Here is a 24,184-nt window from a genome sequence, read left to right as displayed (position 1 = left end):
CCTAAGTCATACTGCACTCTACCTGGGACTAATCTTGAAGAGTATTTGGAAGATGTAGCTGGTTCAGAATGCAGCTGCACAAGCAGTCTTGGGTACTCCAAGTTTATAACACCTTTGTTGCTTGAACTACATTGGATTCTGGTTCTAGGTCTAATTCAAGAAGTTAGTTACCACCTTTAAAGCTCTTGATGGCATGGGATCAGGTTACCCGAGGAACAGTCTTGTCCCAATTACATCAAATCATCAGGAAAGTAAGAAAGGTGTGTTACAGACTCTGTTGGTTAAAATCAGGAAATGTACCTTACAGATTTCATCGGTTAAATAATTTTGATTGGCAAGATCTAGGAAAAGAGCCTGCTCTGCTCTTACCCCCGACGTATAGAATATCTTACTCCCAGAGATGAGGTTGTCCATCAGTCCTTTGCACTTTGGTGCTCAAAGAATGGCCCACAATTCTAGGGATGTCTGATGGCTTGAGGGTACTCCCTCTGCTTTTTAAAAAACTTCTTAACTTGTCTTCTTAACTCTGCTCTTATTTTATTTTCACTCTGTTTTAATTCTGTTTTTAATTATATTTCTTTTTTATGGCTTTATTGTATGCATCTGTAAACAATCAAGAGTCATTTGGACAGTGGCAGGAGTGGTGTTTAAACTGGTTAAATAAATAAAATACTTTTATGATGGTGGTGGTGAAGAGCATTAAAATGTGAAATCAAAGCTATAAGAGACATGTAGTAAAATCTAAGGCATAATATATTTTATATCCAGTTATATTTTAAGTCCATTCACTATCCTCTGGTGCATTTTTATGACAAACTGACAAATGGGCCATAGTGGATATAGAAGTTACTTCATAAATCCCATTAGACGTATCTGACGTATTGAAAAACCGCAGTGATGTTGCTGAATTCATTTCAAACAAAAATATATGTGCAATATTTTCTTTTAGCCAAACAATGTTTTTTCAATTACCAAACAAAGTGTCCCAATGTAAGAGATTATACTTGCATGAAATAAAAAATATCTTTAGGAAATAGGTTGATAAACTGGAGGGTATCAAAATATTTCTTAAATTTCATGTTCCTGGATGTGAAATTAGTTATTCTCTGTTCCCCTTTTGTGGGGGGAATCTACTGGTCCTCCTCATAGACCTTTGTATTTTCTTGCTGTTTATATGATAACCCTGGGAGTAGGTGCCGAATTGCAGATACGTAGTACACACCCTTTGGTTTGTAAGGATTCCAAAAGTATGTAGGTAATTTAATTTAACAGTGTCATTTTAACAGTGTCATTAATTAACACTGTTAATTAATTTAAGAGTGTCATTTTACAAAGCAAGGTGAGTGGATCCTTTTGATATTTTACTTGTGGATTTCTTTCTGTAAAGAATAAGGGACTACATATGTAGCTTGTTTTGAAAGATTATCGGCAGTGACTGTCACAGTCAGACACACCAGATATTTTTAAAAAAAAACAACCTTTGGCTTAAGCTTTAAAATTTAATATTTTCAGCTTTTCTGTTTGCAGGCTATTTTGTGAAAAATTGTGGTGAAATATATATCTACCAGATTTGTTGGGTGTTTGCTTGGAAAGGATTAATTTATACATTCAGAAAGATTGTATAATGACACAAAAAAGGAATTGTGTTACTTTAAATTATGCTAAGCTACTACTCAGAATAAACTCAACTAATGATTAGAGAAAATACAGTTCAGAATACCTGAAGGATTTTTGACCTATAACATATTGTAAAATATCTCTATGCTGTTGATATTAAATAATAATAATTCATGTGTACATGATGCATGAAGAAAAAAGACTTTTATTTGCACTTATTTTGTGTAGTTCAAATGTTTGGCTCATTTTCCATCTACCCTTTGTTATTTTGATGAATATTAGCATTTCTCAATGCTAAGAATATTTTTTAATCTTAAAATTCTAGATTTCTGAACAAGACTTTTCACAATTCATTCTGCAAAAGGAAGACCAGGACAAGAATTTTAAATGATAGCCTTTTTCTTACATCATTGCTGTTATCATTTTCAAGAAAATTCTCTTTTTCTTTTGTTATAGGAAGCTGCAAAATATACGCTAATGGATTTTTTTTAAATTGTGGCACATTAATTTTTCTTCTAGATGTGAGTATTGCATATGAACAAGACAGAAAAATGAGAAAAATCGGTGCAAGTAAGTTAGACTAGCAGCTGTATACTGACAAATTTGAAGCAGTTTGGAAGACTAAGAGTACTTCTCGCTCCTCATCTGTCACTGAATAATTCTCCAAGGGCACCTGAGGCATGGAACATGTTTGCACAATTTATGGTTAGTGCAGCTGTAATTCCTGAGCCAGCTGGATTTGATTAAAATTACCCGTGTTTTGGTTCCATCCTGTTTTGCCTGCTGCACTTGAAAAATGTACAAAAGTTGCAGTTGGTGCAAAATGCAGCCACTAAGCACTAAGTCTTGCAGATAGTAGGGAATTGTGTAATGCTTGTATTGAGAGTTCTGTGCTAGTTGCCAGGTGCTTACTAGGCACAATGTAAGATATTGATGTTGTACCATTAAACCCACATTGGTTGATCTCAAAAAGCTAAGCAGAATATGACCTCATGGTTTTAGAGAGCAACCCTCCCAGTCAGGAGGAGGGCTTGAGTGGGAAATTGCTTTGCACTTGCTATGTAAACACAAGGCAGCAAGGTCTGGCCCCTCTCCCCCCACAAAAAATCCTTTGAATCTTATCTGTTATTCCCCCAGGCAAAAGCTACTACATAGTCCTTGACTTAAGACCATAATTGAGGTCATAATTTTTGTTGCTAAGCAAGTCAGTTGTTAAGTGAGTTTTATCTCATATTACAACCTTTCTGGCTAAAGTTGTTAAGTGAATCATTGCAGTTGTTAAGTAAATCTGGCTTCCCCGTTGACTTTGCTTGTCATATGGTGGCAAAAGGTGATCACATGACCCTAGGACATTGCAACCAAATATGAACCAGTTGCTAAGCATCCAAATTTTGATCACATGACCATGGAGATGCTGCAACAGTTCTAAGTCTGAAAAAACGGCCTTAAGTCACTTTTTTCAGTGCCATTGTAATTGAAATGTCACTAAACAGGTAGTTTGTAGGTCAAAGACTACCGTTAGTCTGGGGAGGTTCAGGTAAAATAGAAATTGAACAACAAAGTAGCTTGTTTGAACTCTACATGTATGACTCTGCCAGTGGTGGTATTCATCTGATTCGCACCGGATCAGGCGAGCCGGTAGCAAGAATTTGGCGTGGGTCGCCGAACCGGTAGTAAGTTCTGGATGGCCACGCCCCCTCACCCGGTTTGCCCTCCCACCCGATGCTTGCTCACCCCGCCCGCCTGTCTGACATTCGCCGAAGGTATTTCTTTTTTTCCTTCCCGATAATCAGCTGTAGATAAGATCAGCTGTGCCGGGATTCCCTTTGCTGAGGCCCAGGAAGGCAAAAAATGGAGGGAGGAGCTCAGGCCCCCCCCTCCATTTTTTGCCTTCCAGAGCCCCAGAGTTGCCTTAGGGGAGCAAAAACACACACACCCAGAAGCTTTTCTGTGGCTAACAAGCTCCCCAAAATGGGCGGGGGCTGCAAAAAAGCCACGCCCACCCAGTCACATGGCCATTCCCACCAAGCCATGCCCCAGAACCGGTAGTAAAAGTTTTTGAATCCCACCATTGGACTTGGTTGTTTGCACCTAACAGATGGAAAGCTGCAGAGGGGTGGAATCATGGCCTGGTCTTTTAAGTGTAGATGCTTAGAGCAGAGGGATCTTCAAACTTGACAGCTTTAAGACTTGTGGACTTCAACTCCCAGAATTCCTCCTCTAGCTCAGGAATTCTGCAGTTGAAGTTCACAAGTCTTAAACTTGCCGAGTTTGAAGACCCTTGGCTTAGAGCCTAAATATCTTGAGAGACCCTCTTTCTTACACTGAGGGTGTTTGGATGTTAGAGTCTCCAGAGGAAATTCTTTTGAAGAAGTCCCTGCTGTGACCGAGTCATATATCTTGCATGCAGAAGAGGGCTTTTGACATGCTTCCTAACTATGGAATGCACTTTCTTAAGAATTGCAAATTATAAGTATGTACTTATTTTGCTTGCCTTTAATTATCAATGGGTATTAGTATTAATTTTAAATTTCTAACTTTTTTGTATCTTGTTTTTTCAACGTGTAAAACACCTTGCATACTCTTTGCAATTAGGCAATCCTGCACTGAGCAGGGGATTGGATTAGATGACATCGGTGGTTTCTTCCAATTTTGTGACTAAAATTCTATGATTGTTATGTATGTAATAAATAACAGGTGGAGAAATAATATTCTTATATATTGCTCTGGAAATAAGTCTTCATTTTTAAAAAAAAACTTTTTAAAACTAATTTTTAAGGTGAGGAAAACTGACAGAGGGAACCAATAATTCTACATTAAGTCCATAAGAAGCAAGCAATAGTACTACTGTTAGATAATATGCTGTAACTCGCTTCTCCTGTTTTTGCCTCTTGAATTTTTTTTACCCTAATTTGATAGATTTCTTCCTTTCCAAAAGTGAAATATTGTAACTTATAATGTTCCAAAGTTATTTGCACCAAGTAGGAGCTGTATTTAGTCTTACATTAGGAGTTTATTATGTATCAAAGCAGAAAGATCAGAGCTAAGCTAATATATATTCTCTTGCTAGATATAATCCACATGCTTTTCATCAGCAAACTACTTTTGACTTTTTCAGCAGCTTTAGGAATGGAAACTGTACAGGTAGTCCTCAACATACAGCCAAAACTGAGCCCAAAATTTATGTTGCTAAGCGAGATAGTTAAGTGAGTTTGCCTCATTCTATGACTTTTTGCCACAGTTGCTAAGTGAATCACTGCAGTTGTTAAGTTAGTAACACGGTTGTTAAGTGACTCTGACTTCCCCATTGACTTTGTTTGTCGGAAGGTCACAAAAACTTATCACATGACCCCAGAACCCTGCAACCATCATAAATACAAACCAATTGCCAAGCATCCGAATTTTGATCGCATGATCATGGGGGTGCTGCAATGATAGTAAGTGTGAAAAATAGGTTATAAGTCATTTTTTCAGTACTGTTGCAACTTCGAATGGTCACTAAATGAATGGTTATAAATCAAGGACAATCTGTACTGTTGTTTCACAAAGGGTTCCTTGAAATGCAGTAGCATGGTGTTGAAATTTCAAATGTAGCTTTGCAAATAGATTATAAGTTTATTGAATCTGTGTGTGAGTGAACTGAAAGTTAATAACCTAAATGGCAAACATGTCAACTATTCTGACATTCTGAAAAATAATGAATGACCATTTTAAAATTATTTTCTGCCTTCAGAAGTTTGACTTATACTTTGCTTCTGCAATTCCTAAAATTAAAATTATTTTGATTTTTAAGGGAGTATTACAGTTTTCTTGATAATTGGCAAATGTTTCTCATTTGCAAGTGCCTTGTTTTATGACTTATTTTTCTTTTCCTTTTTCCTTTCCTTTCCACATGGAACTGCTAAATATTTTATCACATTTAACTGAATAAAAACTAGGAAGACTAAACCTACCCAGCTTGGGTTCATTTATTTAATAGTTCTTCTATCAAGCTTGCAAGTCAAATTCTTTCAGTGCTCAAATCTGCCTTCTTTAACTGCTGAGAATGATAGGGCCTCACAATCAGCTGGATTTACTGGATCATCCACTTTTGCTCAACCCATTATACCACACCTCTGGCAGGCTGCCCTTTCGCTGGGTGTTCTTCATATTGCTTCTCCAAGGAGGCACCAAAACCTTTACACATCCCTTCTTTCTATCTTCTGCTTCAATGTAGGAATGACCTTCTTTTAGGAAAAGTGGCAAAGTGCCAGCATCCATCCATTATTTCAATATCCATCCATTTACTTCAACTTACTTCTTTTTCTCCCCTTCCTTTTTATGTTCAACAGTCAACAATTGCTTGTGCTAATTCAAAGCAGAGTCTTGTTTAAAATGACTCCAGAATCAGATTAACTATAGATCTGAAGACAGTCTTATTTACTAGCAATAGGCTAAAGCCATCTAATGGAAGATTCTTTCTTGTCCCTTCTAACCTGTGACATGACATTTCCTGCAGAAAGTATTGCACCATGTGATGTTACTCTTTGGAAGAGAAGAAAGCAGAACAAAATCCTGTCTCTGTACCTTGGAATAAAGTAAACACAAACATTCCCCTTGTCACATTGTTTTCTTGTGACTCATTTTCAACTTCTATATGACCTCAATTCTGCTTGCTTTGTTATATTCAGAGAAAACTTCTGCAGTGCACCCTGATGGTTGCTTGAATTTCCACCGTACAAAAGGATTTGTTTTCCCTTCGAACGCTTCTCTAGCTTCCTGCTTTGTTTCTCTTCTCCCTCCACAGACAAGCCTGAGATTCCTTTCCCTTATTATTATTATTTTTTTTGCAAAGTCAAGAGTTCTTTATAAGGATTCAGTACAACAGAAGAAGACTGAATGTGGGAATCGGTGCCTATTTGAATCTGCATGTTAAATGAATTGACTTGCTGTTAAGTGAATTGACTTGCTGATGTGAATCTGCATGTTAAGTGAATTGATTTGCTGTTAGCCATTCTTGCCAGATAACGAATTCAGGATTAACTTGCTATCCTTTCTTGGAATATGTAAGTTTTTATCTGTGATCTTGAGTGCACAATTTGTGAACTATTCTGTTGAGTCATTCTAGAATTTTTTCCTAGTTCTTATATTTACTCCAAACTACTAGCCTCTGCTATTCTTGTTTTAATATTTGCCTTGGGTGTTGTAGTTAAGAATTCATAGTTAGCTGGGAAAGTGTTGTGTTTCTTTAAAGCAATATAAAAGAAGAGTAGGAAGAAAGTTCAATGACTTGTAACAACTAGACAAAGACTGAAATTACACAGTTAAAATCCCCACTATCTGGCCAGAAATACTAATCTAATTAACTGCTCACTAATCAATATTTGTCTACCTAACCAATTCCAGGAGGTGTTCATAAGAATTGAAATTAAAGGGCATGTGTATCACTGTTAACTCTGTAAACTAGACAAGTTGAAGTTAATAAAAAGGGTAACTATAACGACTCAGACACTGCTTTCGGGAGAGTCAGATCTTCCAGAAGTAGAGAGAGCTATCCTTTGCAAAAAATAAATGCAGGTTGCTGTACTCATGTGGTTTTGACCACATCAGTAAAAAGCAAGATGACTGAGCTGATCTTTTGGCGAGAAAAGAAACTTTACCAAGAACATTCTCAACATGAATAATTTCAAAAGCAACTTCCAAAAATATATTGTCTAGATTTTATGGGTTTGGCAGAAATATGTGTTGGTAGCTAAATATCTTCTGCTTCTAAAAACCAGTGTAATCTCTTTCTAAGATAATAGAGTTGGAAGGGGCTTTTTAAGCCACTGAATCCAACCCCTTAGCAGTGTTGGAATCCAAACTGAAGTATTCCCCATAGATGTCTGTATAGCCTTTAGTTGAATTCCAACAGTAAAAACAAGGTATTGACCTCATTATTCTGCTACTGAATTACTATTAGGAAGCTTTTTTCTAACATTTTTCTGACATGAATCAAGATCTCTCTTTCTGTAGCTGAAAGCACGTTTTGCTTTTTAAGCTCTGGAACAGCGGACAGTTGTTGACATTCCTGTCTCTTGGTATTTAAAGAAGTGTTATCTATCATATTCATCCTCAGTTATATTTTCAAATGGCTAAATATACCCAACTCCTTCAATCTTTATAGGATTTAGTTTTTAGTTGTCTGATGTTTCCTGTTGCCTTTCTCTAAGTCTAGTCCAGTCTTTCTGGATAAAATTTGTATGCTATCACCACACAAAATGAAATTAATACTTGCTTCCTGTAATTTGGAAGCCGTACCTCTGTTGTTGCAACCTTTTTTTAACTTTATTTTTGCAGTCATTAACACCACCAATTCACATTCAGTGTCTTATCAACAACTATTCCAAAAATGTTTCATTAGTGGCTATTAAGTCATGGATCTTCATCACACAGCTTTGTTTCCCCTCTCCCCAAGTTATTTTTAGCCTTCATGGTTTTTAACCCAGTTATGTATTTACTTAATTGCCAGGGTGTCCATACTGAAATGGTTTGCTCATTTGACATCATGGGAAAAATTGTTAAATGCTTGGCTGGAGTTATATCTAGAGCAATTTTATAATCTACTATGGAAGGTACCTAATTAAGATACAAGTTAAGATTATTCTGGTTAGACATCTTTTGGACAAATCCATGCTGATCTGGCAATTACTGCAATTGATTTGGCTCTGGAATTTGAAACTCATTCAGAATAAATAGGTATTCCTTCAGCATATTTCTGTCAGTCTCAAGTTTTGACACTGCTTTTGTTTTTCACAATTGCGTAGTGGTGTACTCTGTCTTGGAGATAGCTGAGCCAAGATAGGAGTCCAGTGCTTCTGTTATTGCTTTGTTAATCACTGTTTTGCCATTCTGTGATTAATTAATTAATTTTCCCAAGAGGCCACATGAGAAACTGGGGCTGTTGTGGAAGGCTGAACCAGTAGGACCAAGACGTTACTATGAAGTGTGTAGGCACCCACACACATGAATAAATTGGGGAAAAAACACCAGTTGCCTTCAGAATAAAAGTAATAGAATTGTATTGCATGCATGGCATACACTTATTTATATTTGATTTCTAATTTTCAGTTGATCTCACAAGGCCAGATAGGGATGTGGCCTGGTGACCGTGAAGTGCCCAGGTCTGATCTATAGTATCCGTGAAGTGTACTTTACCTTGATGACTTACACTTCTTTGTCACTCCATTATCTGCCCTTTTTTGTTTTTAGATCACCAGGCTTTTTTGACAGCCATGTTGGCTATTTATAGCTGATCTCAATTTTTGTCTCTAGAATGTTTGCAGTTGTGCTTTTACTGTTCCCTCTTTTAGGATCTTCCCCTATCTTAAGCTCCTTCTTCCATCTGCTTGCTTCTAATAATTTGGAGTACGTTGAATCTGTTTGTTTTTTTAATTGAAGGATGTGTTTTGATACTGTCCGCTTTTGTTCCCCCACCCCCACCCCAAAATCAAGAATTTCATTATTTCATGTTTGCTTTGTTCTGATGTTGCTGCTATTTCCTGATCTTCAGCTAAGTATTCCCTATTGGCTACTATCAAATTAAGAATAGCTGAGAAATGAGCAATTTGGTTAAAGAAACAGTCTTGAACAAGAGCTTGTTTCTTAGCAGATGATGGGAGAGTCAAAGTTCCCCATTACTTTTATTTCCCACTTATAACAAAGCCATTTGTTTTGGAAAGGATCACCAAGACATCATCATCTTGGTTACATAGACAGCTATAAATAACTGCAACCTTGTTGCTTTTATTTGTTCTTCCACTTTTTTAACCCAGATGTTCTCTGGAAGATTGTGGAGCTAATTCACTTGAATTTCTGAGCAGTTATTGATATTTTTAACACGCAGGATGACTCTTTGTGTGGCTTCTTTAAAAACAAAAACAAAAAATTATACCCCTCAGTTGCTACATATACTGAGGAAGTACCCCATCAGATCTTTATTATCTCTACTAAATAATTTATCTCTCCTCTCAGTTACAATTTGGGTAACTGAGGTCCACTGAATTGGATTAGGATATCCACAAAGTTGTTAACTATCCATAATTTTAGCATAAATAAAAATATAGCTGGCTGAGTTTACCTGCCTGCACAGTGGTTCTGATCAGCTCCACGTCCTTATCTGGCCAATAATTTTATATGCAGTAGAAATACTTATAAGGATTGCGCTGGCACCCTTGTTACATTTTAGTATACATTATGAAAAAAAAATCTTCTCTAAGAAATGACAGTATAGGGTATTGTTTTTTGACCTATTAGGCTGGTTTATTGGGCACTATTTGGCCTTCCTCAAAATCAGTGCAGAAGATTATATTATTCAGAATATGGCTGCTTAATATTTTTTTTACAAATAATGACTCATAAAAGCCATTGCTCCTGTTCACATAGTTATTATATCCTGCCTTTGAACTATATGGCTTATATCCCTTTTTCCAGCCTAGCACCCTGAAACAATATATAGTATCTAGAATTTCCAGCAGCATAACCTTCTAGGAATTGCAGTTGAAAATGGCTTTCATCTTAGACATGAACTACCAAGGGGGATACTTTCTTCCATTCACGTTTTTCAGATTTTTTAAATGAAGAATACTGCTTGCTATTTGAAAAATGTGGAGTATAACAGAAACATAATAGTCAATACCTGTCCTCAAAAAGATACAGAATTCTCTCCTTTTCCAGAGTCTTTCAAGATATCTGTGATTATTGTTCCACTGTCTCTTTCAGTGCAGGTTATGGTCTCGTTGCTGCTGCTTCTTTTGGTTCATTATCCATAAGTCAAAATCTCTCTCTCTTTTTGTAATAAGTTTTTATTTTACGTTATAACATACAAAAATTCCAATTTCTATTGAACGGTATGTTGTCTGGGTACAAATCATTTTAGGAAATAATAATCACAGCATTTACAACAATATTAATAACCACAATAATCATACTGTTTGTTCAACTAAGTTAACGTATCTTCCTTATATCACTAATCCTTTCATATATTTCTCTGTTTCTAGCTCCTGTCAGCTAACCATTGATTTTGTCAGCTAACCATTGATAAAATAAGTCCCAAGTCAAAAAATATTCAGTTTCTTCCTTTTCCTTAATTGTAAGTTTTAGCTTATCCATTTCTGCACATTCTAATATTTTTCTAATCACATCTTCATCTGTTGGAGTCTCTTCACTTTTCCATTGTTGTGCAAATACTATTCTCACTGCACTCAATACATGTAAAATCAGATATATATTCCTTTTGTTATACCTGTCTGGTAGAATGCTCAGCAAAAAATGTCTCTGGTTTCAAATCCATATGTTGTTTTATCATTTTTTCAAGCCATGTATGTATTTTTGTCCTTTTTTTTTTTTTTTTTTTGCTTTTTGACATGTCCACCACATGTGACCAAGCATCTAGTGGCATTTCTAACATTTTGCAGATTTATCCTTAAACATCTTTGCTAACCTTAAGGGTGGAAAATGCCATCTATAAAACATTTTATGAAGATTTTCTTTGTATGCAGTAGACATTGTTGATTTATAATGCCTATTCCATAATTTCTGCCATTGATCTAACTCAATCAAATAGCCAAAGTTTTTAGTCCATGCTATCATTGTCTCTTTTACTTGTTCCTCTTCCATCTTGATACTTAACAAATAGCTATGTATTTTCTTTATTAAAAGGGAAAAAAATCATAAGTCAGTATCTCTGTGAATTTGTAATTCAGACATAAAAGCAGTCAGGCTTGATGGGCAAATAGAAAGGGCCAAAGAATTAGATTTGAAATGCTCAAGACATAGAAGATATTTTTAAACTCTGTCAGATCTAGGCTGGACTGGAGAACAAAGATTTAGTAAGAATAATGGACGTGACTAATAATTGCAGGAAAACTCTTTCTCTCCTTTCACGGTCATTCATTTTTTCCAGTCCAGATCTGGGCAGCCAGAAATCTCTGAGTAGAGGAAGCTAGTCAAAACCTGGAAGATTCTTTGTTGATGAACTGCAATGTATAGTTCAGTGGTTTAACGCTTGGGGAAATCTGGGGTAATATCCGTCTGATGTTTGTAAGTATATTCGGGAAAATTTCTTAATAAACTTTTTTCAAGGTTTATTATCATCCTGGAGTCTCCTTTAGTATTGTTGTTCTTTGGTATCTGTCCTACAAATTCTAAATTAAGGGCTGATGCACAAATTAACAACAACAGTGGGCATAGTCAACAGAGTGATGAAGCCAGGCAAAAAGGAGGAAAATATACTCAGGGCCAAGTACTGGACTGGCCTTCTACAGGAGTGTGGGTACTGTAGCATACATAACACATGAACCCTGCCAGAGATGGAGGCTTTTTCAGCTAGATTGGAGGAACTATTGACACAACTGTCATGCCCAGCTCAGACTCATTAGATCAGGGCTTCTCAACCTTTAACAACTTTAAGATGAGTGGATTTCAATTCCCAGAATTTCACAGATGAAGAGGAATTACAGGAGGGTTATCAGCCTGAGTGGGATTCAGCTTGAAGAGTTACAGGCAGGGAAAGCTTATGTTGCCTAGCAACCAGGAGAGGCGGATTATTGGCCTCAGAAGACAGATGGGTGGAGCTAATTCCCTCCAATGCAAGGGCTCGCTTTGAAGAGAGGAGGACTAAAGAAAGGCACTTAGCAAAACTATTGGCCAGAAACAACCCTGCCCTTCTAAAGGAACAAATGTGGATCACGCCTCTCCTATATAAGGGGAGCTGCATGCCTCACAAATCAGTTGATGATGGCATTCCACTATGGTCCTCAACTTTAACCTGTCTGCTCAAGTAGTGATCCTTGACCCTTATACTACTTCTGTTTGACCCTGTACCTCATTTGGGATTTGAACTTTCTCTTGCCTCTAACTTAAGCTGGTTGAGTTTAGGTTGACTGGTATTTTGGGCATGAGAAACTATTATTGTTTATTCAAATGTTTTTGCCATTAGAATTCTGTTTAAAAACACTTTTAGTAAAGATAACAAAACTTCCCTACTAAGTGTTATAAGGAAACTGAGCAAAGAGGTGGCTGAGGGAAAGTGGGAGATATCCCTTCTTCATGAGAGAAAGGCCCAGGAGAAGCAGTTAAAGACAACTGCTTGAGAAGCATTAAGGGATATTATAGTTAATGCTAGAGCCAATCTGCCTTTCTATTTATAAAAGCTATTGTAAAGGATGAGAGGATTGCATGGAGTAAGGACAGCTGTCATAGTCTCAACAATGCTTGGTTTTTGTAATGCATATTATTGTTTGTAAGAAAGCTAATAATTGATAACTGCTTATAAATGGGAGCTGAAAGAAAGAAGGGAAGGAAGGAAGGGGAGCTTAAAGAAAAATGAGATATTTAAAAAAGAGTTCTAGAAGGGATCCAAAAGATGGTCTGGACAGGATATGAGGAAGAAGCAAGAAGCAAGTTTGTGCTTTACAATCATGGTCAGTGATAAGAAAGTTAAGAAATGTGATTCAGAGGGTTTAAAGTCAAACATTATGTCTCGAAATCTGATTATCTATTGTACTTTGGTCTGGATGTGTCCTTAATAATGCATGTAAAGGCATTCTAGCCAAATGTGCAAAAAATATGAACTTTGACATGTTTCTACTTCATGAAATTTAAGATCTAATGAGGTATGTGCACTTGGAACTCCTTGTCACTGTAGGAGTTGGCAAGTTGTGTGAAATATTTGTACTGGATTTCTTTTCCTTTCTCTTGGAGCCAAGGAAAGGAAAACAAACATTTTTTTTTTTTTGGTGGAGAGGTAGCTTGGTGTTGGGATTAAATGCACCAGGATAGAAACTGGGAAATTGTGAGTTCTAGTTCTGCAACCAACTGGGTGATTTTAAGGCAGTTATCATCTCTCATTGCTAAGAAGGAGCCACTGGCAACCCACTTCTCAAAATGTTGCCAAGAAAACTTTGGGAGCTTACCCAGTCAGTTGCTGGAGTCAGGTTTGCCTCAATATTTTTGTGTAAGAAACATCAGGGGACAAATCCCAGTCTAATGTCTTGTTGTCAGGAAAAAGCCTTATGAAAAGTTCCCTATCATTCTTATGGTTTGGGGACTTTCGCTCCTTGGAAACAAGAGCCCTGAAGCAATACTTTTTCCAATCTATTGAACTCGAAAGAGTAAAGCTCGCTTCCCCTGAAAGAAGTGACTGCAATAAATGGGATGGACTCTAAGCCCTTTAATCAGAAAAAGGATCAGAATTGTGAATGTTTTTGCAAATTTCTTTTCCTAAAGCTGCTTCTTAGAAAAAGGTGGTTGTTCCTCCTCTACGGGGTGGCTTAGCCCTGAAACCAGCCGGCTCGGGGCGCTCCAGCGGTGAGCACGGATCGAAATCGCACAATTTCCTCAAACATTTTAAAGGTGACTTAAATTGTGGATGGAATGGAGATCGTTAGATGAGGCAGTTTTTAAACTAAATCATGGGTTCCCCAGAGTCCTCACTCAGCCTATGCCAAGAACCAGGATCTCCCACCAGGAGGGCAGATTTGCATGTTCTGTGTATGAAAGCTAGAATTCAACATCTCCTGTTTGTGGTAGCAACACATAGCACTACGGGGCATCTTGAGGAACTAATATTCATTGAAGTGCCCCCTTACCTACCCTTGGAAAACTCAGTCCTGCGTTTAAAAGTTGGGGGAGAAGGTTTTTCAGTTAACTCTCCATAAGATAGTCACTCCATGAGTAGTAGAGACAGGCAGCCCTCTCCCCAGAGCAAGTAACGGAATAGCTTGAGAAGTGTTAGGACCTACAGAACAGAATATGACACATGTCTTGGCGGAGAAAGAGCTCTCTATATTTCTGGATGTTGATTGGTTTTTTTATTAATAGCATCTCCTGCTGGCACAAATGAAAATGTACCTGTACATCCTGTTATCTGTGCTGTGCTGATATGGTGATTCAGTGATCTTTTGACATCTAATGGAGCCAAGCAACAAGTTTACTGTGACTGCATACATGAAGTCTGTTTGAACATCATTCTGTCATTTGGACAAAGCCTATTTACATTTTAGGTTTTTTTAGTGTATATAAAACCACACATCCACCTTGGGATCAGCTATTATTATGCTTATGTGAGAGAGAGCAATGCCAACATCCCTTCTGGCTCCTGTGTGCAAATCATGCAATGGTGGCTTGTTTTTCAGTCAATCATCTGCACACCAACACACCATAATACCTGGCAATGAGAACAGAATTATCTCCACATAGTTTTGGACAGGGGTGGGATTCTACCTAGTTGGACCGGTTCTATAGAACTGGTTGTTAGGATTCTGCACAGTTTGGAGAACCGGCAAATTGCACCACTGGCTGGCCCCTCCCCGCCCCGCCCATTCACTCCTTATCTGGCATGCATGCCATCCAACTTGCCTGCCTTGTGCCTTCGCCTAATTTTTGGTAAGTTGTTATTTTTCCTTTTTTTCCCCCCGGACATCAGCTGTTCCAACTATCAGCTGTGCCGGGAGATTTAGATTAGCTAGAAAGCAGAAAATTGTTGGATTTCTTGCTTTCTAGCCAATCTAAAAACAGAGCTGAACCTTCCTTAGGACTGAAGCTTCTATTTTTCAGTGCAGGCTCAGGTAGCAGATTGCAGAATGGTAGATCTGTGAATCTGTGATTCTGGGAGCAACTCAATCTGCCTGCCTGCTTTGCCTGATTTTGGGTAAAAGTTGCTCTTTTTTATAAAATAAATGTAATATTTACATACATGGTGTGTTGTGAGTTAACTTTGTGAGTTTGGTTGCTAGCAAATTTTATGTGACAGACTCAGGTAGCAGATTGCAGAATGATAGATCTCTGAGTGAATCTGTGATTCTGGGAACAACTCAATCTGTCTGCCTGTTTTGGGGTAAAAGTTGCTCCTTTTTTAATAAAAAAAAAATCAATATTTATATAAATATTTACATACAAGCCATGCCCAGCCAGTCACGTGACCAGCAAGCCACACCCACAGTACTGGTTGTTAAGAAATTTGAATCCCATCCCTGGTTTTGGGGATGTTATTCTAAGGTGGGAGGGGATGTGTCTTCCATGTGGCCTCTTATACCAAGAAAGCTGCATTTGCATCCCCATCCAAATATCTTTATTATATAAGGGCATCTGTACTCTATGAGCAGACATTTGTTATCCACCATTTGGATGCTGGTTCCTTTATGCAACAGACAGCAAACTAGTTTAATGGACTAGATAGGAGAAAACGGAAAGATCAATAATTGTCTATGAATTTATCATACCTGTGTTATAACCTAGGAGTTTTCCTATATGAGCGAGAAAACAGAAATATTTTTGGAGGGAAATAATTCTGATTTGATTTTGTTTGAATTCCATTCTTGCAGTACTTCTCAAAAGCAGAATTAATTGAATATGGTGTCCTTTGCAAACAGTATTAAGAGAATATTTTTCAATCAGAAGCTGTTAAAAACATGCTGCCAGATTCTGGGGCAGAACATTTCTTGAAATCCCTAGACTTTGAACTCTGCTATAAGAGCAAACCTAAATTGACAATTATTTACTAATCTAAAATGGGTGGGTTGTTTGTTTCTATTCTGCCTTATTAACAGTTTTCAATAACTGCTGCCTTAGGAATACAGGCTATATGACTTTAGGTTTATAATTATAAATGTAATAGAATTTATTTTATAAATTTTATGTTATTAAAATTACACTTTAAAAAAGATAAAAAAACTAATGCAAACTAAAAAAGAATAAAAAAGTGCAGAAGAGAAAAAACAGAAAAGGAAAAAATAATATAGTGAAGAAGTAGAAGAAGAAAAGAAATATAGAAAAAAGGTGACTTCCCATCTTCCTCACAAGTATAAACAATGTTAACGGCTTATCACCTCTTCTTAAAATACAACAAATGATGTCTTCTTCCTTTACCCATCCCTTATCTTTAAATAATCCTTAAAGCCTCATTGTTCAGTCCTGATCAGTAAAAGCCCATTAAAGACATTGAGAGCCAGTTTGGTGTATTGAATGCTGGCCAAGAAACCAGGAAACTTTGTGAGTTCTGGTCTTGGCTTAGACACGAAAGCCAGATGGGTGACCTTGAGCCAATCGTTGTCTCTCAGCCCACCTCACCTCAAAGGACTGAAATTGGATGGAAAATCAGTGTATATGTTCATCACGTTGAGTTATTCCTCAAAAATAATAAAGGCAGGTTAGAAAATTATTAGAAAAAGAAGTATGCCAATCCACTGTCCTTTCGAAGGTGCCAATCCAATTTTGAGTAAAAAGTTGGCTGTGCCGTGTTCTCAACTTGCCAGAGTCCACTGTCTTGCAGTTTCCTTACAAGAAGCAGATGTCTGGAGCACTTGGATGTGATCTCAAAATGAGATGGGCAGCAAATAAAGTTAGTAAAAATAACAATAAATAATAATAATCTCAAGTCCTGTCTTTGTCCAGAGATGAATTACAAATCTATTCACCAGCTGCAGTCTTAGATCACCACTTCTTTTCCTGAAGTCATAAGTATCATGTAACAGTTTTTAGAAGGTAAAAATGCACGTAGTTAGGGCTTATTCTTGATGGGCTTATTAAGGCCCATCTATTATTTCAGTCATATCTTTTTGTCTTATAAAATGTGTTCACCATGCTTTTAGCCACATCCTTAAGGAAGTCTTTTTGTCAAGTATTTATTTTTAGCTTTTAAATTATAAGCCAGGCTGGGCCAATACGAGCAAAATACAGACTGCCTGTGGTATTGAAAACCAAAAATATTCAAATGCTCTATGTAACATGATCACAAGAGAGATAGTTATTACCGCCTTTTTTGCCCTTGGGCCAAGTGGGTAAGGAATGAGGCCAGTCTGTGAAAAATATTTTTCATTTTTATCCAGGTCTGGGACACCTTCTTTCATTCTTATCCAATTTTACTTGTTTCACATAGTCAGAAAAGTGTTACTTTTTGTGACTTATGAAGTATGCATTCTGCCATATTACATTTTCTCCAGAAATCTGTACCTTCTGAATTATAATCATCAAATATTTGTATGCTGAAAAATGTGAAGAAGAAAAAATGGATTGGAACTCCATTAGCTGAGCCTGGGCAGGAGGAGAGAATTTTGTCAGGAAATTCCAAATGAGCATAAATAAATTCTCTGCAGCAAGTCCTGGGCAATTTGCCTGCTTATGTGTCAGGAGTACATATTCTGTTTAAGGCTCCAGACCCAAGTTCCTGCAAAGAAAACATTGCAGTATTCCCTTCTTCCCAGAATGGTGAGTAAAGCAAACAGATAACGAGGGGGATATGATGCTAGATTTAAGATAACTTTTTGTTTGTAGTTTGTTTTTATGTTTAAAAATTCAAAAATAGAACAAGAAGTTCATAGCTATATTGACTGGCTAGGCTTCTCTCTGCGAGTTCTTAACATAAAGATAGCACTGTTTTCTCATACAAAGTAAAACTCTGTTAGTCCAAAGAAAAATGGCTATTTATAACTAACTTCAGCTTTAGCCAAACTCATCATTGGTTTTAACCAGCTTCTTTCTTGATTCACACAGCATTTGTCTGGATGTAACTATCTGAATATCAGTTACATTAGTGCATTTCATTCTAGCAGGTTTTTAAAAAAATATATACAGAAGTGTGAGTGGCATTTGTACTTGGATATAACAAGGTTTGTCACTGAAGATCTAAAGAATTTGTCTTTTTGTATGCTGGAATGCAGTCATAGGGATAGAAATATTTCCATTCCAAAGTGTTGAAATTTACACCTTTTAAATATGTCCCCATCCCGTAAATATCAAGTTTAACTGATTTATTTAAGAATAGAAGAATTAATTTTCTTCATATTTTTCCTATTTGAGGTACGCTTTTTTGGTATTTGGACTTTGTCTGGAAAATAGGTACTTTTCTTTATAAATTGCTGGCCATTTGATTGATGTAATGAAATGTGCATTCTTTCTGATACATATACATATGCTTTTACCTTGTATCATTTCTTCCACTTTTAGATATATGCTCTCAATGCAGATTGAAGGCTAGGATTCCAGCCACAATATCTTTACATGTTATTTAAGTATATTAGGGGGAAATTCTTGTAATTTCATGAAAGAGCATTCAACTGCTCTATTAGTTATTTGTTTCCTTGAGGAAATACTTGAATTAACTTTTTAAGCACTGCTTGAATGCTTGAATTAACTTTTTAAGCATGTGAATTTTGCAGGTATTTACCAATAATATGTTGGAATGCTCTGTGTTGTTGTTTGGATAAGGCATTTTCACTCATTAATCATACTGTATAGTTAATATAAATGTGTATTAAAATAGATTAAGGGGGAGTTGGTGTTGAATAAGCCTGAATACTAGAAAAGTTATAAAACGGTATTGGGTTGGCAGATCTCCTATCTTTGCTGACATAGAATTTTGAAGACATAATAGGTTGTCTTTGTGGTAATTCCCACTGAGATTAATGTTTATGCTTTATACAATTGTTATCTCAGCCAATTTCTCAGGTGTTTTGACCACTCCAGTCTGTTTGCTTCTTTCTTCATGAACATTTTTAGAACAAAAAAAGCTTTAAAACATAGCTTTTCTAAAGTAGCCTTCCCCCTACTTGTAGTAGGAACGTAAAAATCTTTATTGGCCTAATGTGTGGTCTTTTCTGTTTAATTCTTCAGTATGGAAAAAGGATAGAAGGAAATGAACAGAATGTAAAACTCAAATATATTTATAAAAGCTTGAGCACATGGAATAATGCTGACAAATTTTCCTTTTACATTAACAAAGAGCTATTTTAAAAGCAAAAGGTGTGTATAGAACTGTAAATTTGTGTGGCCTTGTATTTTCATCACAAAAGACTCATCATTTTTATATTAAGTTTGAAAGAAACACAAAGAAAAACAAAACTAATCAACTTAGCAAAAAGGCCATATATATTACAAATTCATCTAATATCAAACAAATTTCTAAATATACATTAAAAATAATATTCTCTAATATTACAAATATATCACAAAGTTTGTGCCAAAGAAGAACATACCAAAAATATTTTTATTAGATAAAAATGCCTTCTCAACAGCAAGTTAATATCTTTTGAATCCAGCCCTTAATATCTGGAATATTACTACTTTTCCAGTTTCTTATACTACTTTGCTTAGTAGCGCCTGATGTAACCATAATTTCTGAAAAATAGTCAGATTCCAAGTCATCTTTTTTCCTATGCTCAGTAAATCTGTAAATTTCCATATAATGATAACTTCCAATTTTTTTACAAAATTCAAAAATTATATTCATATCAAATCATATTACTCCATGCAAAGCCATCTCAAGAGATCAATGCATATTAAACATGACAAGTGCTATTGCTATATGTGTAAGCATTCTATTTATCATTTTACACTTCTAGCTTGATAAAGTTGACAACCCATCTTTTCTAAATATTCTCAAAGTTATCCAACAAACCTAAAATCTTTTGTTGAAATTATCTTGTCTAAATTTCATAAGAACTGTAATTGTTCTTCCAGACCATTGATTTGTTAATATGGGATGTTCCAATTCTTTAAAAACCTACTGTAAATATGTAATATATATCTTTTTAAAAATCTCTTTAATTGCCTTTACAACAATTATTTAAAAATTGCAGATTTAGGATAGCTGAAAGTATATTGTAATGCTGTTTAAGCATGTGGACTAAATTTTGTTATAAAAATGTTTTTTAATTTAATTGCATGGTTTGTATTCTCCATTCATAGACGTCAGTCAATATAAAACTAGCATTAAACAGAAATTATCAATAGAAACATAATATCACATAAACATAATATCATCAAAAATTAAGCAATTCCCAGGTGCTGTATTAACTTACACTCCAAAATTCTGGAATAGTCTTTGCCTTTTTCTAAAATGGTGTTAGGAAGAGGCCATTCCAATGTTCTAAGAGAGTTTGTAACTCATTGGAGTTTGTAAGCATCTATTTGCCTTGTTATTAATGCACTAGTCAACAGTAGATTTCTAGATTCACTTCCAAATGCTGCTCTTCAAACCTTATGATGTCACCTTTCTCCAGGGTACTCATGCCTTACCTAGACTGAATCTGCCTATGTGGTAAGAACATGCCCCATGAGTTCAGGGTGAATATGTACAATGGCTGCCTTTTTTTCTTGTAGCCCTCATGCTATAATATTTATTTTCCCTGGGGGTTTATACAGTCCCTTCCTCCAGAAAATAAGCTTATTCTATTGGGCTTGTAATCCAACTGGCATTAAGTGACAGCCTTCTTGAATGAGTTATGCCTTTATGTCTTTTTCTTTATGCATTGCTCTGTTATATAATGCTGAGAGTCAACAGATTGGGCTGAAATGCAAAGACCGTACATTACTAATAAACAATTCAATATGTATACTACTATAAAAGAATATTTTTTTCTTGGAATAACAGTTCTTGCATTAATGATGCCAAGATATTTAAAATAATGTAAATACTAAATAGACCTGTAGTTTTATGTATTTCAGTATGCAAAAACATTGTCATCTATGGAAAATATATGAGGTTTACTCCATTTGATTAATCCGATTGTTGTACAGAATTGAATTTAGTTGTACAATATTACTGTCCAGTAAAGGATCTAAAACTTGTTTAGAATCTCCAGCCATAAATAATGACATATATCCAAGAAAAGCATCTAGATGGTCATTATAGGGACATAACAATTAATAAATGCAACATGATTGTTAATCACTACAGTATTAGAAAGTGCTCTTCTGGATCACATATTTCTAGTTCCACTACAGATGTAGATTTGTTAAACTTAGTATACATCAGAAGATTTTGAATTCCTACAAATACAGTATATATTTGACCATTCCATCTAGGTTAAAAAATATTTGACTTGTGAGGGAACCAAATTCATAAATTTAAGTCACCATATACCATCCAGAGGTCTAGACAATATATTCTGGGACCCTGACAGGCATAATCCTGTACCCTATAAATGACTCCAATTGAATGAAATATGTTGCTTCTGAATAGGTAAGGTACCCTGTTTCTCCAACAATACGGCCTCCCTCAATAGGAAGTCCCAGCATGTTTTATAGGCATGAAATGAAATTAAGCCCCTCCCCCAAATTAAGGCCTATATTAAAACATGCAAAATGGGGGGGGGGAATGGTGGGGGGGGGCTTGCCATTAGGAAGTACTTTTGTTGCACACCCGGATATGGTGATACCTGCGTTGACCCCGATACAAAGTGCCCCACCAACGCCGAGGTCAACATCCAAGCCGTCGCCGCCCGCCCGCCCGAAGATGCAAAAGGGGGTGGGGAAATTAAGTCACCCCCGAAAAGGCGGCCTAGCCATTTTTTCGGGGCTCAAAAAAAATAAATAAGACCCAGCCTTATTATATGAGAAACACGGTAGTTTCATTCAAGCTGAGTTCTATTGCTAATGATTTAATGGGCACATTCATGTAGTTTTCATGTCAACAATACATAAGTGCCTCTTGTTACTATTCCACATAATTTTACTTCCTAAAGTAGCCCATAATCCTGATCTTTTTTGGTGATGTCTCAGCCAAGATTCTACAAGTACTAACATATAGTCCTTATGCCAAATAAGTTATTTGTTAAATACATTTGAGAAGTATTTTCAACTATTTCTAGTAAAAAGCCTAGAGGCTTCTGGGAAATTGCCAAGGGTTATCAAGCCAGATATTAACTATACCGAAAGTCTAATTTTATAGAGATTTAGCAAAAAACAAAACAAAACAGAATTTTATCATGCCATGCAGCAAAAGTCTGTAGAAGCTCTGTTGTTTGTGACTTGTGACACAAATAAGCAATCTGTGTTTCATCAGTAATCCGTTTTTATTTGAGAAAGGGAGAAATGAGTAAGCAGGAAGTCTTCATGCAAGTAAAACAAAACCCTTTAAAAGCTAATTATTTTGCCTAGCCATTAAAATTCTAATGAATTAAGAGAGGATTCATTAGAGTAATTTTAACATAAACAAATGAAATGAACTTTTAGCACAATGAATTTTTTGATTCAGTAAAAATGACTCTATGCCTTTTTATAAGAAAAACAATATAGTTCATCCTGATATTAATTCATTAAACTATGACACAGAGCAAAATATGAGACATTTAAGATAAACAAAACATGATATGTAATCTAAGATATATTATTACTGCAACAAGTTTGACAGTATAATTATCAAAACAGGAAACACAGATCCCTAGTTTTTCCAAGAATTTGAATATTTTAATTCACTGGACTTTTGTCGAGTTTGCTGAATCATTTTCTTGCTTTTTATGTATTTTTAACAGAAGTGAATTCATATTTTACTGCTATGGGAATCTAAGCTGAATGATGAAATTAAGGCAAAGATACCCTCATGGCAAATTTTCCTGGTGATTAAAGTGCCTCCTCAAAAAATATAAATTGTGACTTTGTATGTAAAAGAAGAGGTAAATTATTATAAATACACAGGTTATAATACTAACTACACTGACTTAGTTTAATTTTGCATGTAGAGGTTTTCCTTCATAACTAGCTGGAGAAATATCACTTGAAACATCTAGATAAGTATATGAGAGTTTTCTTTTTAGGAACAATTTCATTGTTTTTAGATTTGGTTCTCTAAGAATGGCAATTGGTGTTTTGAACCACTTATTAAAGGCTTGGATAGAGAAAGGGTCGGTAATATTTATTAAATGAAAATGTGATTTGGGGAGGCACAGAGTGTGCTTGTCTTCAATTCTCCCCTCTAGGCTGGGTGATAAAATCCCCAGAAGAAGGTAAATGGCCAAGCCAAATATAACCTTTATTGTTTGCATTTTGTCCACTAATCAATTGCTAGTCCATTGCTCAGACATCTATTTTTATAGGGAACTTACAACATAATGAATGGTCTAAGGTCTCCTGATTGGGCAGGGGGTTGGACTAGAAGACCTCCAAGGTCCCTTCTTACCTTGTTATTCTGTGTTCTATGTTTTAAATGCTTGCATCATTGCCTGTGATTTTTTTAAAGTGGCTGAGCCGTTAAAAAAGCTAGCTATGTACCAAAAAGGAATGGAAAAAGGAAATATGGGGGGAGAGGAGGGCCTTCCCTAGTGCAGAAAATAACATAAAGTCATTGGTGAATGCTTAGCCTATAAAAGTTTGCGATCTGTTTATTTATACTCATGCTGGAAACATTTTTTCCTTTATGGGATAAAGAATGAGCAAGTTGAGAGACAGGATTTTGCAAGCAAAGAGTTTCTGTGACGTATGGAACTATGATTGCAGGAAATATTCCAAAGCCTGGTGGACTTTGGACAGAAGTATGCGCAGACTCAAAAACAGAAATGGAAAGGTAGTATTAATTCAATGAAAATCCTGCCGTCGGTGCTTACAGGCTTTTATTGTGTGTCTAGGCTGGGGAATGGGGCAGAGGGGGTGAGGAGCAGCTCATACTGCACACGTAGGCATCAATGCTCTTTTTGAAGTCACACTGTAGATGGATTGTAGTTTAATTTAAAATGCTTTGCTGAAACATGTGTCTCCTGTGACGGCAGGAAGCTATCCTGTCCTGACATTTGAGCTGGCAGTTTCTGTTTCAGCAGAGATATTTTTGACAGTCTTG

At 36.1% G+C, this 24,184-nt stretch overlaps 1 protein-coding gene across 11 annotated transcripts in view; it reads left to right on the top strand.

The window, feature by feature from the left end:
- The window catches only part of KANK1 (KN motif and ankyrin repeat domains 1), a 142,079-nt gene that overhangs the window by 97,072 nt on the left and 20,823 nt on the right, over positions 1-24,184 (top strand). The window contains exon 1 of one of the 11 annotated variants that reach the window (XM_087957778.1): positions 11,541-11,676. The exons of 5 other annotated variants lie outside the window; for them this stretch is intronic. The gene's annotated coding sequence lies outside the window, so the exon portion shown is untranslated. Of the gene's footprint in view, positions 1-11,540; positions 11,677-17,720; positions 17,842-23,538; positions 23,915-24,184 lie in introns of those variants that run through there. 5 more of the 11 variants (XM_087957782.1, XM_087957779.1, XM_026675595.2 and 2 more) reach the window with 5 other exon arrangements.

The sequence above is a fragment of the Notechis scutatus genome, chromosome 2, assembly GCF_049901735.1.
Source record: "Notechis scutatus isolate UNSWTSFEM ecotype Mainland chromosome 2, rNotScu1.2, whole genome shotgun sequence".
Lineage (NCBI taxonomy): Eukaryota > Metazoa > Chordata > Lepidosauria > Squamata > Elapidae > Notechis > Notechis scutatus.
This window is presented reverse-complemented; position numbering and strand designations above follow the sequence as displayed.